Below are 13,183 nucleotides of genomic sequence, written 5' to 3'. Positions count from 1 at the left end.
ACACAGCTGGCATATACAAGGGTTCCAGTGGTCGATTTTATTGAATTTATTCCATTTGGTCTGATAGTCTGGTCTCTTTTTCTTTCTTTTTTTTCTTCTTTTTTTTCTTTTTTTTTGTATCTCAATCACTCTAATTCACCCTAGCATCGGTAACAACTTGAATCGTGAGCCCCACCTAATCACTTAGAGAAACATAGTTTAAAAACAAAACAAAATAAAAACAGAAGTGAAAAGGACTCAACGAGATATGGTGAAACTATCATGTTATTTCTAACACCTGAGCTCTGTGCTTTTATGAATAGACTCTTTCGATGTTGCCATCTAGTTAGATTGGTTCCTCAACTCCTACAACCAAAATTCTTCCATCCACTTAGATTGGTTAGTGTCATCCTTAATAGGGATAAATTTCTAGGCTCTGGAGTTTATTTATTGCAACGAAAAGGTAACAAAAAGTCTACCCCACCCCCAAACTTAAATCTAACATTGTCCTCAATGTTTCTAATCAAAGAACAACACCAAAAATATAAGTAACATGAGGAAATAATAAATAGAGAAGTCGGAAAGATAGTACCCGGGCGAAGTGTAACCAAAAACCAACAAAAATATTATACAACATACAAAATCGCCTCGATGGTCAATCAAGGTAAACAGGGTCCTCCAGAGGGACCTCCTCAACATCACCTGTAGGAAAAGGCTCTAAAAAATGATTCAATCGCTGACCGTTAACCTTCGAAGAACTACTACCATCTGGTGTCTCAATCTCAACAGCGCCATGAGGAAAAACAGTACGGACCACAAAAGGACCGGTCCACCGAGAGCACAACTTCCCGGGGAATAGAAGCAAACGAGTGTCATACAGAAGAACTTTTTGACCTGGAGAAAATGACTTTCGTAAAATATTCCTATCATGCACAAGTTTCATTTTGTTCTTATACTTCTTAGCACTATCGTATGCATCTCTACGAATCTCGTCCAACTCATTGAGCTGGAGCTTTCTTTGAGCTCCTGCCTTGTCAAGTGAAAAGTTTAAGTTCTTAATATCCCAATAGGCTCGATGCTCTAACTCAACAGGCATGTGACATGCCTTGCCAAACACTAAACGACAAGGTGACATTCCAATGGGTGTCTTAAACGCAATACGGTAAGCCTATAAGGCATCAATAAGCCTCGACGACCAGTCTTTCCTATTTGGATTAAATGTTTTCTCTAGAATACGTTTAATTTCCCTATTGGAAACCTCTACCTGACCACTAGTGTGAGGGTGATATGGGGTTGCTACTTTATGGGTAATACCGTATTGTTTCATTAAAAGAGCAAATAGTCTATTACAAAAGTGTGAACCTCCATCACTAATTATAGCTCGCGGCGTACCAAAACGTGTAAGTATATTCTCTTTCAAAAACTGGACTACGACCCTGTGGTCATTCGTTTTACACGGAACCGCCTCAACCCACTTAGACACATAGTCGACAGCGACAAGTATGTAAAGATAACCAAACGAAATAGGAAATTGACCCATAAAATCAATGACCCACACATCAAAGACCTCAATCACTAAAATAGGGTTCAACAACGAAGGCCAGTAAAATCCACGCTGCAAAATCTTAGCAGCAGTCTTCTTAGCACACTAAAATGATCCCCACATGCATGTTCATGACAAAAGGAGATAATACTAGGCTGGTCACTCTCAGATATACATCTCCTAATAATCTGGTCCGAACAATACTTAAACAGATAAGGATCGTCCCAAAATAAATGCTTAACCTCGGCTAAAAACCTAGAACGATATTGCTTACCCCAATGTTGATGGGTTCGACCAGTAACAAAATAATTCACTATATTTGCATACAAAGGTGATTGGGAAATAGTGAACAATTGTTCATCAGGAAAGCTATCCCTTATAGGAAGGGAATCACTAGGGGAACTAACAACTAGTGGTCTGCTACTACATTTTCTGCACCCTTTTTGTCTCTAATATCTGGGGAAAATTCCTGTAACAATAGGATCCATCTAATCAATATAGGTTTGGTATCCTTCTTAGATAAAAGGTATTTCAAAGCAGCATGATCTGTATAGATTATGATCTTAGAACCTAATAGGTAGGACCTAAACTTATCCAAGGCAAACACGATGGATAAAATTTCCTTCTCGGTAGTTGTATAGTTCATTTGGGCATCATTCAGAGTTTTGCTAGCATAATAAATCACATGAAGTAATTTGTTTTCTCGTTGTCCTAAAACGACGCCTATAGCATAATATGAAGAATCACACATAATCCCAAAGGGTAGGTTCCAGTTAGGTGCCTGGACTATCGGGGCAGTAGTGAGTAAAGTTTTAAGCTTCTCAAAAGCCTCTAAACAAGCATCATCAAAGACAAACTTAACATCTTTTGTAAGCAAATTGCAAAGAGGTCTAGAAATCAAGCTAAAATCCTTAATGAATCGACGGTAAAAACCTGCATGCCCTAGGAATGACCTAATATCTTTTACGGTTTCAGGGACCTGTAAAGTCTTAATAAGGTCAACTTTGGCTTTGTCTACCTCTATACCCTTTGAAGAGATGATGTGCCCTAACACAATTCCTGATTTAACCATGAAATGGTATTTTTCCCAATTAAGCACTAATTTTTTTTCCTTACACCTAGTCAACACTAATGTCAAATGATGCAAGCACTCATCGAAATATGAACCAAACACTGAAAAATCATCCATAAAGACCTCTAAGAACCGTTCTACCATATCAGAAAATATGCTCATCATACAACACTGAAAAGTTGCAGGGGAATTACATAGCCCGAAAGGCATGCGTCTATACGCAAAGGTACCAAAGGGACAAGTAAAAGTGGTTTTATCTTGGTCTTCTGGGGAAATAACGATCTGATTATAACCGGAGTAGACATCTAAGAAGCAATAGTGACTATGTCCAGCTAATCGCTCTAGCATTTGGTCGATAAAAGAAAGGGGAAAGTTATCCTTCCTTATGACCTTGTTCAATTTCCTATAGTCAATACACACACGCCATCCCGTGGTCACTCGGTTTGGGATTAATTCATTATTATCATTCTGGACTACAGTGATACCTGATTTCTTGGGGACAACCTGAACAGGCTGACCCACTTACTGTCTGAAATTGGGTAAATATTACCCGCATCTAACAACTTAAGCACCTCTTTTCGAACTACCTCTTTCATGTTAGGATTCAATCGACGTTGCATCTCCCTAGAAGGTTTGAAATCTTCCTCTAAATGAATCTGATGCATACACACAATAGGACATACCCTTAATGTCTGCTATAGTCCACCCTAAAGCTTCCTTATTGTCTTGAAGTACATTTACTAGCCTACTTTCCTGATCACTATCCAAATCGGAAGCTACAATCACAGGTAAAGTCTCAGATGGGCCTAAAAACACATACTTTAGAGTATCGGATAGTGGTTTAAGGTCCAAATTTGGGGGCTCTTCTAAAGAAGGAATTAGGGTAGTCTCAGAAACTGGTAACGGTTCGAACCTAGCTTTCCATCTGTCAGTGTCTAACAAAGGGGTAGAATCTAATAGAGCATTCACCTGTTAAATAGTGCTATCGTCGTCAAAATCTAAACCAAAATGGGATAAACAACTTTCTAATGGGTTTTCAGACAAGATGTTTGGTAATGACTCCTGAACTAAGGCTTCTATCATGTTCACCTCTTCAACACATGTGTCATCTAGCTCATGAGGTTTCTTACTGACATTAAAAATGTTCATCTCCATAGTCATATTACCAAAAAATAAACTCATCACACCATTTCGACAGTTAATGATCGCATTAGATGTAGCTAAAAATGGGCGACCTAAAATCACAGGTATCTGGTTTTATGGGTCAGGGACAGGTTGGGTATCTAGGACCACGAAATCCACTGGATAAATAAACTTGTCGACCTCAATAAGAACATCCTCGATAACACCTCTAGGGATTTTAACAGACCTATCAACTAACTGCAGTGTCATCTGAGTAGGTTTCATTTCACCAAGTCCTAGCTGTAAGTATACATGGAATGGCAGTAAGTTCACACTGGCTCCTAAGTCAAGTAAAGATTTTTCTACCCGGTAGTTACCTATTGTGCAAGCAATGGTAGGAGAACCCGGGTCTTTGTACTTTGGAGTTGTGGTGTTCTGAATGATTGAACTTACGTGACTAGCTAAAAAGGCTTTTTTATGGACGTTAAGTTTTCGCTTTCGCATACACATATCCTTAAGAAACTTGGTATAAGCAGGAATGTGCCTAATTGCATCTAATAAAGGAAGGTTTATGGTAACTTTGTTAAAAACCTCCACTATATCATTAAAGTTCGATTCCTTCTTTGTTGGTACTAATAGTTGAGGAAATGGGGCTCTAGGCCTAAAATCATACCTTTCAGGAACCGAATTCACATCATCAGAAACTTTATCAGTCTCTTCAGCTACTGGTCCTGAGAGGTGAGATCCTGAGGGGTGAACTACAGTATGTTCACTATCGGTCATGGTTACCTTATTGTCTACAACTCTACCACTTCTAAGGGTTCTAACAACATTCAATTGATTCGATGGTTTTGCACCTAATTCATGAACTCCTCTAGGGTTGGGTTGTGTTTGACTAGGAAACTTACCTTTTTCTCTCAAAGAATCACTTATCAGACCAACCTGGGTTTTTAACTCGGAAATAGCCTGACTATTTTCTTGTCCTATCCTGTTACTAGCTTGTAGACTCTGTTTTACGGATAACTGAAATTTTGCAGTTTGCTGAGTTAACAAGGCGAGAGATTCCTCTAAACTTAGGATTTTCTTATCTGACTTATTCTGAAACTGAGCTAGTCCTGAAGGATTCTTAGTATAGCCAAAACCTGGGGGAGCATTAGAATTACTAAATTGACCTTGACTTTGGCCCTTAGACCACGAAAGGTTCAGATGGTTTCTCCAAACAGGATTATAGGTTTCTGAATATGGGTCAATCTTTTGACGGTTATCAAATCTAGTGTTATTATAAAGAGCATTGGCCTTCTCTTCAATATTCTGGCCTTCCTAAAAAGGCACCACTCTACCACTAGTCTGGCCCACTTCTAAGGCTTCTAAGCTTTTTGCTATAGCAGCAATTTTGGCATCTGATTCATAGCCTCCTTCTACCCTATTAACGTTTCCTCTACTTAAAAGAATTGTTTTCTGGCGTCCCCTACTATTTTCCCATTGCTGGGTTTTTTCGGCAATTTCATTAAAAAATTCCACCGCCGCATCAACAGTTTGGTTTTCAAATCCACCAGTGCATAGAGACTCAACCATGGTCGTTGTGGAATAATCTAAACTCTCAAAAAGGATCTGAACTAGCCTAACCTTTTCTAAACCATGATGAGGACACTGGGATAATAAATCATTGAACCTTTCCAAATACCTATATAAAGATTCTCTCTCTTGTTGTGAAAATGTGCATATTTGCGTCTTAATAGACTATGTTTTGTGCCTAGGGAAAAACTTATTGAAAAAGGAAGATGTAAGTTGTTCATATGTATTAATTGACTCGGAGTCCAAACTATACAGCCACGACTTGGCCTTATCTTTCAGGAAAAGTGGGAATAACCTAACAAAGCATCATCATCTAAGCCTCTAATTCTTAGAGTACTACAAATTTCCTCAAAATCCCTAACATGGTAATAAGGGTTTTCATTTTTTTTCCCTAAAAAGATTGGGAGCATCTGTAAGGTCCCAAGTTTCAGTTCATAGGGTGCCTCCGTTTCAGCTAACTTAATACACGAAGGACGAGTAGTCCTAGTTGGATTCAACAAAGCTTTCAAAGTTGCCATTTCTGGCGCTATTGGAGCAACGGGGATTCTCTCCTCAGTCAAAGGACGTTCAAAAACAGATTCTTCAAAAGTCGGACTTTCTAGATTAAGGTAATCGAGACGCTTCGAACTACTAGGTTTCTCTTTAACAAATCTACCTAGTGCGTCTCTATTACGTTCAGGCATACAATAGAATTTTCTAAATTGGAAGGGTATGCAAACACAGATCAAGGCCGACTCAACCAAATCAAACCTATTTATTTCTATCAAACAAAAAGCATGATGGATCCACTTAGATTTTTTCTAGACCAGCTTCTAATCCTTCGAACGGGAATTCGTTACAATTTAAGCAAACCCCTCTGGAATCAATCCGAGTTAACGTAAGTTGAATAGAGGCGAGGGAAGATCGGTGGAGCTTTGATACCCAAGGCCTCACCGGTATTACAAGGCGGCGCAGTCACGCATTCAACTTACAGAAACCGTCAAGAACTTCGAAGTATGCTTAAAAGAGTAACCAATATTTTTCGAATGACTTTCCTGTTAAGCTCGTTACCCTATCGGTCTCGTTCTAGTCAAAATTTTAGGCTTAGGTTCGCGTAGGTTACGTGTTCCTAAAGCGGGCAAGAAGAGAACGGTGATGAAATCCGAACCCTTATCTTGTATGGCCAGGCCTTGCCCTTTACTAGAAAAATAAATGTCTGTATTCAGTCAGCAACATATATGCATACGAAGGAGTCCAGTAACTCGCTGACAGGGGATTCGCGAGTGTTTAGAATCTTACCTCCCGTTCCAGATGGGGGATGAATCGGTTATAGTCGACTCGGGCCACTGACTCCGATGTCTAGTGTACGAACCCAAGGTGCAGAGGCAATATCGTAATTGTCCTCCTTCTCTGCAAACAGTTCATATTTAAAGTACCCTTCCATAGGGTAAAAAAAAATAATGTCCCAAAGTCCAAAAGTCCAAAAAAAAAAAAAATTACAAAAATAATAAACCCTAATACAGTTTTTTTTTTTTGTAAAAAAAAAAAGAAAATAAACAAACCTTAAACTAAAATTGTCTAAAATAAAAATATCTTCTTTTCTGTTCTTTTTGCTTTAGTATTTAGCTCCAAGTCTTTATGAAATCACCAAACTCTTTGGCTCAATATTCTTTATGATCCAGAACCTGTAGACACAAGATAAATACCCAAAAACATAAAAAAAAGACAAAAATAATAAAATAAATTAATAAAAAAAATAAAATAATAAAATAAAAATAAAATAAATCTAAAACCCTAAAAACAAGTCCGCATCGGCGGCGCCAAAAATTGGTGTGATTTGTAGATAGTGGTAAAAGTGGTTCGATTCTGAGACTTGTGAAGGATATTAATTAGACTTAAATTCTAATATTAAAATAGAAAACTCACTAAAAATTATAGCAGACTCAATCAAAGTTGATATCAATATTAAAAGAACACTGAGGCTAAGATTCCACTATTTTCCAAATTCAAAGTGATTTAATCCAATATTTATATTGATGCAATTTTCTTGTTCAATTTGATTCTTACTATTGCAACAAGTATATTTTCAAAAGCAATAATTGTAAATACCAAGCATGAAGCATCAAGAGTCTGTAAACTAAGCATACTCCATCAAAATAGATCACAATCACTCAAATAAAAATCATATTCAATAATAGTCCAAGGCAAATAATCATAATAATAACTGCAATAAATTAAATTAAATAGATTGTACCGCTTTTTGTTGGAAAAATAGCTTCCTTTATCGCCTCAGCAATGGGGTTTAGCTCCTCATATCAAAAACAAGTTCAAAAGAATAAATCATGGCTCAAAAAGTGGTTTTATTGAAGAGAATATATAAAACAGCAGATCTGCAACGGTGTATAGATGTTACAGAAGTCACCGTTACAGTTGGTGTTACAATACTGAAGATATACGTTACTAATCAACTGTTACAGGATCAGAAATTTAAGACCCTAGAATACGACTGTCCTGCACAACTTAATGTTCTTCACCTGTTAAACAACGACACTGTTGTGCGACTGTTTTACGTGCATCAATGTTCTTCGCGTTCTTCCTCTTCAGCAGCAGCAACAGCAGAAACAGAGTTTGGTAAAGCTCTGATTTCTTCTTCTCTGGCTCTCCTTAGGTCCCCAAACTCTCGACACACCTTCTATATGACCCAAACAATCTATTTATATCACAAATGCCGATTAAATCTCTCCCAAAACTTCCAAAATCTCTTTCCTTCTCTTCACGGCAAAGTTGCGGCAATTTCTTGTTTTAGAATTTCTACGCGTTTCTGAGCTTTCCTTTTTATTCTAAACTCTTCCTTAGATAGATACAAATCTTTGGGAAGGTTTACAGCACTTTAATCTCTCTAAATTTCCCTAAAACAGGTCACACACGTGACTTTCCATATTTTTTGTTGTGATAAAAATCCGTCGATTGAGCCCAGTCTAATCGATTTCAACACCCATATAAGATTCCTAGACCCATAAAGAGTCTATCCTATGAAAATCAGAGGTTTAATCGACCTCAAACTCCTTCAAATCAAGAACCCTAAATCTGCCAGAACTGTATCTACTTTCCCGCCTTTTAAATTTCAAATGTTGAAGATGGTTGCCCCTTATCCAGGGTAGGGGTGCGATTAGCAGCTGCCTGGAAATGGGATGCCCCTTAGTAATTAGGTTACCCCTTATCCAAAATGGGAGTTCGAATAGCAAATGTCCTCCGGGTGCTTTCGGACAACTTTTCGAGTCAATTTTTTCCAAAAATGTTTATTGGCCAAAAATATCTACAAATAAATAAAACACCATAATAAATACAAAAATGAGCCCTAACAATATATAGAATCGAGACAAATCGGACACAAAAATGTGTCTATCAACAACACTGGCCATACTTACCATTCATAAAACACATCTCTTGCAAACACGACAGTGGGGTGTTCGGAAAGGGCTTTATACCAGGGGTGTTTCTGACAGTATCTCAGATCTCCACCCTGAAACAAAATCCAAGAAAAACCAAGTAAGACTTCGAATAAGACGACTTAATATAAAAAAAATATTGACTCCCAACTCAAATTCCTCCATACATGTATTAATATTATAAGAGAACAGGCTTATAAAACAGCAGCATTATCAACAAACTAGCACCAACAACTCCAATAGCCACCCACATGCCAACATCTGCAGAACCTCCATCTTCAATACCAAACCACCATCAATAACTACAACAAGAGAAAATCATCACCCACTTATAACCAACAATCCCTAGGAATGAAAAATATCCACCAAACTACTGTCAAATCTCCAACTTTTATCTGCATCACCACCACCAAGAAACCCATACTAAAATACAGTAACAAAAACAAAATTTACAATTTTTTACAGAACATTACCTACCAATTTCTATTATTATTCATAGAATTTGCTCAGAAGAAAGCAATAACATAAGAAAAAAAATTAGGGTCATACGTACTTTGCATGATTTATTAGTTCTCACCATAGAAAGAAACTTGCGGTTGGAATCAAGCAAACAAAATCTTTACAGAACAGTACCTATCAAGAAATGTTATTCATAAAATTAGGTCAAAATAAAGCAACAATTAATATCAAAAACAAGTAAGAAGATTATGGTTATACATACCCTGCAAGATCCATTAGTTCATCTCTAGAAGAAGAGATTAATTTGATTTATTAAAAGATTGAGTGATTTAGTTTTGATATGAGATAAGGGTTTAGGAGAAATGGGTTTTAACTCTCAAATATTGGGTTTAATTTTGTAGATCTAGATTTAGAATCAGAAGAGATGGAAAAAAAATGAGGAGGAGAAGCGGAGAACTCGATGTATCGAGAGAGAAGAAAATGAAACTAAAAAAGAAAGAAAAAAAAGAGCGATGATAAGGTCGCAATCAACATTCAAGTCCTCAACAATACTGATAAAGATTAGCGTGTCCTAATTTTTTATTTTCTATCTAATTATTAGGATATAGTGCAACGTATTAATGGTTTTGAGCAACGTATTTTGGTGTGCAATGTCTATATCCGTTGCACACTGATGAGTCCTAAAAAGTGCATATTTCTATATATTTTTCTTGGCATTTAACTCATCTTTTGTGCATTAATTCTACATTTTATCTCATATTCTGTATTTTCTTTGTTTTCAAGAATAAATATTTTTATTAATTAATTTTGCATTTTTAGGTAATAAATAAAGTTAGATGAATTGCAGAGCGGAAAAGAGCAGAAAAGTAGTGAAAAGCCGGGAGAAATTACGCAAGGAAGCCGCGAAGAATGTTGTGCACAAGACCAAAAGGTTAGAACTGGGCTTGAAAAGGAAGAATTGTTCTTAAAGAAGATATGGGCTTGGCATATCCAAGGCCCAAAACCCTCGCCCAGATCCATTTCCTATATCCATACCCGTTTCCCTTTCTAGCCCTCAGATTGGACACATCTGAATCCAATGGTCGCAACATCGCCAGTATATCAAAGTCTGAAGCTCCTGTCTAACACTACATCACCTAACTCCATCTTGCGCCGTTAATTTCGTTGTATTATACAATCCAACGGTCACTACAAGCTCTTCACGTATAGCCGTTAGATCGATCTATCATTTATACATCCCACGGCTCAGCATCGCAGATCATCAAACTTTGCTATCTCCGCCTCACACCATAGTACCTAATACCTATACCCATCAACCAAACACACCCCAACCTTCTTCTCCATCGACTTTACCTCCCCCATCCCTCTGCAGAGAAACAACCACCACCTTCTCCTGCTCCGCCACCAACTCCTTCTCAACCACCACAACCACCACCATCTCTTCTCAAATCATCATACACACTCGACCCATCACCTATATCACGTTCTAATCTCTCTCAAACAACTAATTTCGCCTATTCTCTCACCTCTGAACCCTAGGAGTGAGTTGGTGAAATTAGTTGATGATATAGATCAATTGGAGGCGTGGGAAGCATCAGAAGACCGTAAGGAAGCATGGGTGAGAGCTATCAAGAGTTTGCAGTGATTAGGTAAACCTAATTTCTATTTCTTATAAACCCTAATTTCTTAATTTGGGGATAATTGGGGGAACATGATTGTACGTCTAATTGAAGCATGGGTTGGTTGATTGGGTTGTTATCAGTAGGTTAGGTGAACCAATTTTGGGTTTAATTGTATTTTTTTACAAACCCTAATTTTGCTGTTAATTGGGGATTTTTTGGGATTTCCATTGTATGTATAAATAGGGGTCTTTGGGTGTTGTAATGGGCTATGCCTGGATTAGCCAGAGCATCAGTAGAATAGTTTAGTTTTGTTATTTCCATGAACTGTTAGCTTTGAGGGTTTATCAATCTTTTCAATTCCATGATTCTCAATTCAAATGCATTGTTAATATCAGCTGTTCAGAACTCCAACATGTATTGAATTTGAGTGTGTGATTGTTACAATTTACATCAAGCTCATGTTCATGTTTATGTTATGTTATGTTTTGTTCTTATGATTTGTTCTTAGGATAGTTTCATTTGCCCTAGCCCTGCTGTGTAATACTTTGACAAAAGCCTTAGAATGTTAAACAAGTTTAGGAACACTTGAACTTAGTTTAAGCTGCAACTTCATGCTGAATTCACATACCTTTGACTAGTTGTACCTTAAAAAGACAACTAGTACTTTGGAAAGAACTATAGTTGTGTTTAACATTTCAATAAGAGAATGCATAGCATGAACTAGGGTGAACTTCATCATGTTTTAATTCTACTACTAAGGCAGAGATGAAACTCTAGATAAATATAACCCTATTGTATGAGCACTTCTTTTCCATGACAGTTTGATGACAAGCATGTTTTAATTTCCGAAAAGGCTATATGAACTAAATGTAGTATAATCTTAGATTGCTTGTACCTTAGAAAGACAAGTAATGCTAGGGGATTGACTTATGATATCTGAGATTAAGGCATCGCTGTGATAGGAGAAGACTAGTATATCATCTTAGAGAATTATATGCATCTAGGGGTGGAATTGAAGCCTTAGTTCTCACCTTATCCCTTATCTTCCATCACTGACCTTGGCTCACAGCCTTGGTTTGTAGCCTTGGTTTGCATCTGTTTTGTTTATTTTGCAACTGTCACTGCCCTGTAAAGCCTATGTCTACCTCTGTTTCATTATCTTTGTTTCCCTCACTGCCTTGGCTTGCTTTGCCTTTGCCACTGCCTAAATACCATTGTATATGCCACTGCCTAAATACCATTGTATATGCCACTGTCACCTTTAACTCACCTTGTATAGGCCCTGTTTTGCTCTCTTTGCGTCATTGTGTCATTGTCACTCATTGCATTTAGATTAACTAGCTTAGGAATGCTTCAATACACCCCAAGTCCCTGTGGAATGACCCTGTCTTGCACACATTACTACAATTTGACCCTGTGCACTTGCAGGTTATCACTGTAGGCATCCATTTATTCTTATTTATTACACCCTTAAAAGCCTACCAAGTTTTTGGCGCCGCTGCCGGGGACTTGGTTGTGTTATGTTGAATTTTTCTTGGCTGTTTTTGCATGTTAGTTCATTTGCATCATTGCATACTCTTTTGCATATTGTTTCATTCTAGCATACTCATCATGCATTGCATTCTTGCATTTTAGTGTAACTTGCTGTTTTAGTAGCTGTTGTGTAGTGCAGCTGAACTTCTTAGCTTCTAGCAAGAAACTAATCTTCTCCTTGAGCTGTCCAGGTACCTTGATGTGTTGTTGTTCAAAGGCTGCTGTGTTATGCAACTTTCCTTGAGCTGCTACAGCTGCTGTTATTGAGCTGAGCCTGTGTTGCTGGTCCCCTGCTGCTGCTGCTGTCTTTCCTTCCCTTGCTGTCCTGTTGCCGCTGCTGTGAGCCAGGCCAAGCTTGTTGTTGCTGAGAACCAAGACCAACTGGGATGTGCAACTGAAATTTCTGAGCAGCTGGGATGTGCTAAGAGTGTACATGAGGTGTTGCTTATCAAGCTTGTGGTGCTGCTGCCTCTTTCTGCTGTTGTGCTGCTGTGAAGCCCAAATGGTATTGCTGCTGTTACCTGTGGTGCTGCAGCAGAGCTGCTGTTGCTGAAGCTATTGCCCCTGCTCTTGTTGCTGTGACCTTGCCACAAACTGACCTGGTGCTGCTGCTGTTTCCTTCCAGGCCAAGCCTATTGCTGTTGCTGAGTTGATCTTGTGTTGTTGTCTGCTGCTGCGTAACTAGACCAAAACACAACTGGGCTACACAAGCTTAGGATGATCCAAAGCCCAACTGGGCTTTTGCAACCAAACTGAACAGCTGGGCTGTGCTTAAGCAAGTAAGCCTAAACCCATTAAGAGAACCCAAACTGTGGGCTTCCATTTTTCTTGTGGGCTTGTAATATTAAAC

The 13,183-nt window shown here is 38.1% G+C and overlaps 1 long non-coding RNA gene and 1 pseudogene across 1 annotated transcript; one reads left to right on the top strand and one right to left on the bottom strand.

Annotated features, from left to right (window-relative positions):
* Positions 1-5,349: 5,349 nt before the first annotated feature.
* Positions 5,350-5,449, top strand: LOC113354618 (annotated as a pseudogene).
* A 3,255-nt stretch (positions 5,450-8,704) lies between these two features.
* LOC113353580 lies at positions 8,705-9,612 on the bottom strand. The gene is made up of 4 exons (XR_003361388.1): positions 9,441-9,612; positions 9,273-9,352; positions 8,887-9,021; positions 8,705-8,793 (listed from the first exon to the last, which is right to left on the bottom strand). It is a non-coding gene; the product is annotated as an uncharacterized LOC113353580 (long non-coding RNA).
* Between the last annotated feature and the right edge of the window lie 3,571 nt (positions 9,613-13,183).

Source organism: Papaver somniferum, chromosome 2 (genome assembly GCF_003573695.1).
Source record: "Papaver somniferum cultivar HN1 chromosome 2, ASM357369v1, whole genome shotgun sequence".
NCBI lineage: Eukaryota > Viridiplantae > Streptophyta > Magnoliopsida > Ranunculales > Papaveraceae > Papaver > Papaver somniferum.
The sequence above is the reverse complement of the archived record's forward strand: the minus strand, read 5'-3'. Positions and strand labels throughout refer to the sequence as shown.